General features: G+C 47.5%; 1 long non-coding RNA gene across 3 annotated transcripts; it reads left to right on the plus strand.

Annotated features, from left to right (window-relative positions):
- The first annotated feature begins 6 nt into the window (after nt 1-6).
- Nucleotides 7-5,430, plus strand: LOC116855775. 3 transcript variants are annotated; one of them, XR_004380434.1, is made up of 3 exons: nt 7-201; nt 1,542-1,608; nt 2,036-2,260. It is a non-coding gene; the product is annotated as an uncharacterized LOC116855775 (long non-coding RNA). The 3 variants fall into 3 exon arrangements; XR_004380435.1 differs by lacking the exons at nt 7-201; nt 2,036-2,260 and adding exons at nt 3,123-3,200; nt 4,373-5,430 and having other exon boundaries at nt 1,305-1,608; XR_004380433.1 differs by lacking the exon at nt 7-201 and having other exon boundaries at nt 1,305-1,608.
- Nucleotides 5,431-6,308: the final 878 nt, after the last annotated feature.

A 6,308-nucleotide genomic window follows, 5' to 3' on the forward strand; every position in this document is an offset into this window, starting at 1 on the left:
GGGGCCCGCCGCGGGGCTGAGCCCCGGCGCTGGCGGCGGCGGCGGCGGGCGGCGGCGGAGGCAGCGGCCGCCTCGGCGCTCGGTGGCTGCGCTCCGCTCCCTGGTGTGTTGATTCTTCCCCCAGCTGCTGCCTAATGGAGTCCAGGCGCTCGCGTCACAGGAAATGCCTATACTGCCCTCCTCACTCACTTCCGGTGGCAGGTATGGAACCTATGGGGGGCCTGTCAGGCGGCACGTGCGCGCGGCGGCGGGGCCTCCCGGCGGGCGGCGAACACCGGGCGGCCCCAACCCCGACCTGCGACCCCGACTTCGGCCCCGGCCCTGACCCTGACACCCAGACCCCGGACCCCGGTCTCCCCGACGGCCTCCTTGGCAGGAGTAAGTGCGGCCGCCTCAGGCCCGGCTCGGGTTGGCCCGGGCCGGGGTCGCGGCGGGAGTCCGGGGGGTCCGGGGTCGAGGGCGTCGGGGCCCGGGAGTGGGGATTCGGGGCCGACGCGGGCCAGGTCGGGTCGAGGGGTTCGTGGCCGGGGTTGGGGCGGGAGTCTGGGGGTCGGCGCGGGCCGAAGTCGGGGTCGTCGGGGCTGAGGTTCAGGGAGGCCGGAGTCTGCGGAGGTCGGGGTCCGAGCGCGCCAGGTCGGGGTCGCGGTTGCGGTCGAGGGGGTCGGAGCCGGGTCCGGAGTGTTGGGGGCGGTGGGGCGTCGAGACCCGGCCATGGAGGCACAGGGCGGGCAGCCCCGGCGGCTCACCCAGCGGCCACCTGGACCAAAATCGGGGTGACCAGCCTCCTCGTCTTAGTTTGGAGAAACCCGAATTTCTGAGCGGCGCCCTGCCGTCGCGGCCGGGCCGCTCGCCCACCGCCCCCCCCGCCCCCCCGAGGTCTGGGGCGGTGGGCAGACGGGAGCCCGCGCCGCGCGGCCAGGGGAGGTGGGCTACTGCTCGAGAACGGGATGGGCGCGGACACCACGTCTTGGGCACCTGCCCAGGGGCAGCCCCTTTCCTTTCCAGCCACCTCCACCGAACGTGCATCCCTAGTAGGGTTTGGACTCGGCTTGAGATCCCGGCTTGACAGTTGTAGGTGAAACGTGATGGTTCCCTGTCACTGTGACGTGCCCGTTTGTGTGCATGCAGAAATGCAGCCACAAAGACTGGGCTGAACCCTGCCCATGGGTGAAGGGTCTGCATTACCCCAGACGATGGGGTATGCGTCTGTGGCTGGTGGCATGCACACCTGTGTACAAACATTTTCTCTGAAATTAAAATAAATCTTCTTTGAAGTAGTTTCCGTGTGGAAAAAAAATGTAAATTGAACTGATGCACCTTCTAGTTCTGAAATTTGCAGTGTTAATAATCAGGGTAACTTTAGGAAGGCCTTAGGAGACAGTCCCTTTTAAATTTAGAAAAATGATTTAAAAAAATGATGCTTATGAGAAATTAGTGAAAGAATCCTGAGCTCTATTGATCCTCAGACTGGAAGAGAGGAGAGGAAGTCTGATGCAGGAGCGTACACCTTTGTAGTTCTCATCTCTTAAATATGCTTCCAGGTGGCGGTGTAATTGCAAGATGACTCACGCTGGATGTTTTTATTCTCCTGAGACCAACGAGTGCTAGGTGAGGATCAGAGGACACTGTCATTGTGTCCAGCAGAGCCTGAATTACTGGATGCTGGACACCTTCAGAGGTCCCTGTGTGTCTGTGTGCTTTACAACCTTATTATTAAAAGTGTTACTGCTGATACAAAATTTAATTTTTGGAAAGTTATTTATTGGATAGGCTCCTAACAGTATTGAGGACACGCTTCTCAATAAAGTGTATAGTTTTCGTAAAGGAAATAATTACTTAGTGGTTGCTGCAGATAAGGCCAACACTTCATTAACAGAAATAAAAGGATGAAAAGAAACAGAAATGGCTCAGTTGCTGTCTAAACTTAATATGTATGTCCCAGCTTTTCTATTTTTTTGTGTGATCCAGACTCCTCTTGTTAGAATTCTGAGTTTATGACATCTGTGTGCACACGTTTCTCTCCTTGCTGAAATAGAGCCGGAGAACCTGGTGACTGAGCTCCGGGTGTTTTTAGAGCCAGCTTCAAGTCCGCGTGCAGATGCACAATTATGGAATAGCACTTTGCACAATCAGAGACCGTCAGTCACAGCGTTATTACCTCCAGGATGAAATCCAGTCTGTCTTGCTCTCTGCAGACTGACCTCAGGCTTGCTTTCTTTCCTTCCTTTTTTTTTTTTTTTTCCTTTAAAATTTTAGGAAATACTAACATCTTTATCCTGGCATAAAACAGTATTTTATACATTAACTCAATTTTACAAAAAAAAAACATATACAGTTGTAAAGAAACTGCTGCACGGATAGCTTCAATGTAAAAATGGATTGTATTTTAAAAGCTTATTGAGTTTGATACATTGGAAAATATTTTCTCTGTAGAAAATAGTAAAAACCACATTTCCCAGGCTAGTCTAACAAGCCCATTGAAATCAAGTAATAACTAGATTGAAGATTTATAAATATGGTGTGGATTCTGGGATTCAGGAGAAAATTTGAGCTTCACTTATTGAAACATCCACGTTTTCTTTGTGTAAAGTGAAATACCCATTAATCTTCCCCTTACTCTTGATTTCTGCCTGATTATTTTTCTGTAGGTCAATCCATAATACACATCAAGGTTTTAACTGCTCCTTCTTAAAGGACAAGTACCATGTTGTTTCAGTCTGCCTGATAAGTTATCCATTCCTATCCAAACTGTGAAATATTTTGGTTGTTATTAAAATATACTCAGTACTTGAGCAAAACCAGATTTATAATCTACACAACACATGAGCTGTCAGTCATCCACTTCTCCTGAATCCCTGTGACTTGATGGGAAACCATAAGGAGTGGGAGGAAAAGTGGTAAAATGGACAAGTGGATCCAGAGAATAAAGCGAAGAGAATTTCTGAAAACAGAAACATCCAGGACTGAAGGATGGAACTGAGATCCGAACAGAGTAAGGACACATTGCTCAGGCTTTCTTTTTGACTTTATCCCTTACCACTCCCTTTATGAACCCCTTGTGAGTGTCCCCCATATGTGCTGGGTTCATTTCAACTTCTGAGTCTCTACCCTTCTGATTCCAGCTCAACTTTCAAGATCCGGTTTGTTTTAGGGCCTCACCAGGGGAGCCTTGCCTGACTTCCAGCCTCTTGGTCCTCAGTGTGAGTATCGCTTACGAAGGCCTTCAGTCCTGAAGGCTGTTGTAATCTTTGCTAATTTACTAAGACCCTTTCTTCAAGTCAGCAGAGAGGAGCCTCTCTTGATTTCTGTCCCCAAAGGTATAAAAGCATAGGAAATATCTAAGTAAAACATAGGAAAGGTAATTATGATTTTGTGAAAGTTTTGTTTCAATGACATACATGCTTCACAGAAATATATTTCTTCTGTAGGACATTCTCAAAAAAGTTTAAAAAATACTCATGTAGGACAGCCCTGACTGACAAAAAGACAAGACATAAGTGTTAGATACTGAAATGCAGATTACTAGTACTGTCCAAGGCAGTGTCTAACTGGAAAAATTAAAGAACTACTAGATTAAAAAAAAGCTGAGGTGGTATGTGTGTTTATAATAAAATGTGAAACCACATTTTCACAAAAGTCTCTTTTTAAAAAAATTATTTGAGAGAGAGCACATGATGGTGGGGCAGGGGGCCGGGGTTGGTGGAAGGTGGGAGGAGAGGGAGAAGCAGACTTTTTGCTGAGGAGCCCAGACCCAAGACTCGATCCTAGGACTCCGAGATCATGACCTGAGCTGAAGGCAGACACTTAACCAACAGAGCCAGCCAGGTGCTCCAGAAATGTCTTTTTTTTTTAAGTTCTTAAAAAAAAATTTTTTTTAAAGATTTTATTTATTTATTTGACAGACAGATCACAAGTAGGCAGAGGCAGGCAGAGAGAGAGAGAGAGAGGAGGAAGCAGGCTCCCTGCTGAGCAGGGAGCCCAATGTGGGGCTTGATCCCAGGACCCTGGGATCATGACCTGAGCTGAAAGCAGAGGCTTTAACCCACTGAGCCATCCAGGTGCCCCAAGTTCTTAAAATTTTTAAATGGTCTGTACACTCACCATGGGGCTTGAACTCACAACCCCACGACCAAGAGTTGCAGGCTCCACTGACTGAGTCAGCCGAATTCCCCTTTCACAAAGGTTTCTGTAAAACTAGTAAAGACTATTGTGTTGCGGTGTGAGTTTGGTTTCTCAGCCTGGTAACTAGCAACATCAATATTACTCAATTCATTAAAGTTTTGTTTAGGAAAAGGTAGTTTTCATGATCTCAGGTATTCCTGGGGAGGGCATGTTTTCACTCTCTAGCTTCTCTCGTGGCTCTTTGTTGAAGGTTCTGAGCTTGGCTAGCTGGCCAGGGGACTGGGGGTGCAGGTGGGGCTGGACAGGGAGAATGCAGGAAAGAGCACAGTGCTCAGAGTCCAAACACTTGGCCCGCTGACCTTGGGTGAGTCTTTTCCCTGCACGCATTCCATCCTGTAGGTGCAGAAGGTGACACCGGCCTTCTTGCTGAGTTGGTGTGGGGGTCCAAGGAGAGAACAAATAGAATAGATAATTTGGAAAAATGCTCCATCGAAAGATGTCAAAATAGAGTTTAACCCCTCCATCATTTCCAAAAGGATTTGAGGCAGCTAAATGTAAGATGGCTGTATTGTTCATATTTCTGAGCCATGGGCTCCATGGTCATTTATTTAACCTTGACTCGGCCACAGGACTGTGTTCCTGTGCACCCCGGGGCCGGCAGCCCTGAATGCCATGCTTCCTGTTGGTCTTTGTGAGCGGGGAGCTTCCAGTACCTGCAGAATAACCTGGCAGTCTACCGACCTGGAGTCCCACGCATGTCTCTGGTGCCCACACCTGCTCCCCGTCTCCAAACCTTCCGTTCCTTCTTACCAGCCTTCGGGATATGCCTGGCAGTGGAGGGGGTGACAGTAGGCAGATCTAAGTGCAAGGATAGGACTCCTGTTTTGCCACAGGAACCCTTCCTCTCAGACATGAACAGAGAGCAGTGTCTGCCTTCCTTGGCTGCAAGCAGCCCTTTTTTCAAGGTGGTATCTCCGGAGATTTTCTGAAGGAACCGAAGTGAGCCAAGGGAACTAGATGGTCCTTTTCCAACCATGCACCTGGGATAGCCTGGAGAGGCTTGTGCTTGCTGCTCTCCCTTTGGTGGCCGGCCACACTGAAACACCACATAGGACGCTGAGCTTCGTGTGCAAATATCTTCCCTCAAGCACTGGGTGTCAGAGCATAAAGAATGCAGCAGGGGCCTGTGCTGATCTGGAAACGGCATCAAGATGCATTATTAAGGGGCCGCTGGAGTGACTCAGTCGTTAGGTGTCTGCCTTCTGCTCAGGTCATGATCCCAGGGTCCTGGGATGGAGCCCTGCATCGGACTCCCTGCTCAGCTGGGAGCCTGCTTCTCCCTCTGCCCCTCCCACCCGCATGTGCTTGCTCTCTCAAATAAATAAAATCTTAAAAAAAAAAAAAAAATATATATATATATATATACACACACACACACACATATGTTATTAAGTAAAAAAATGCATGTCACAAAACTGCATGAGAGGATTCCTTTTCATAAATAAATCAATGTACACGCATTCATTATTTTCCTGGTAGGATAGAAAAGCATAAAGCTTTGGGGGGTAGGACAGTGGTGAGAAGGGGGCTACTTTTTCCCTTTGATACTTTGGTGTTTGCATTTTCTAACTATAAGTATTTTTTTCAAGTGTCATTTTAATCTTGCTGTCTTTTTTTGTATTGATGTTATATTTTTTAAGTGCTCATGTTTTTTGAAGTACACTCAAAAACCATCAAAATATTCACGAGAATTTAGTCATAATAAAAATATGCCACATAAAGCAGTGTTGTGCATATTTAATTGACATTAAATATATATGTATATATGTTTTTTTTTTCAAATCTCCTTTTCATTGCCTGTACCCCTGTGTCCTCAGATTGCTCGCTCTGTGCACACACACCTTCTCCCTCATTTGGTTAAATTCATCTGGGGAATAAAGGGCAAAAAGACATTCCTATTTATTAACTTTGAAAAGTAGCTAAATAATTAATAGCCCCTGGAGTCTGCAGGGTAGACAACAGGCCCTTTGGGCAGCCTTCCTCATTCTCAGTTTCATATATGCTGTTCATTTGTCTGGCATTATGATAATCATAAAGAATAGTCAACGGTAAAACACAATTATGAGTGTTAACAAGAAAAATTCTAATCATGAGAAAATATGTTTTCAGAATGTATGCACGGGGCA

Source organism: Lontra canadensis, unplaced genomic scaffold, assembly GCF_010015895.1.
Source record: "Lontra canadensis isolate GAN:19392208 unplaced genomic scaffold, GSC_riverotter_1.0 scaffold106, whole genome shotgun sequence".
Lineage (NCBI taxonomy): Eukaryota > Metazoa > Chordata > Mammalia > Carnivora > Mustelidae > Lontra > Lontra canadensis.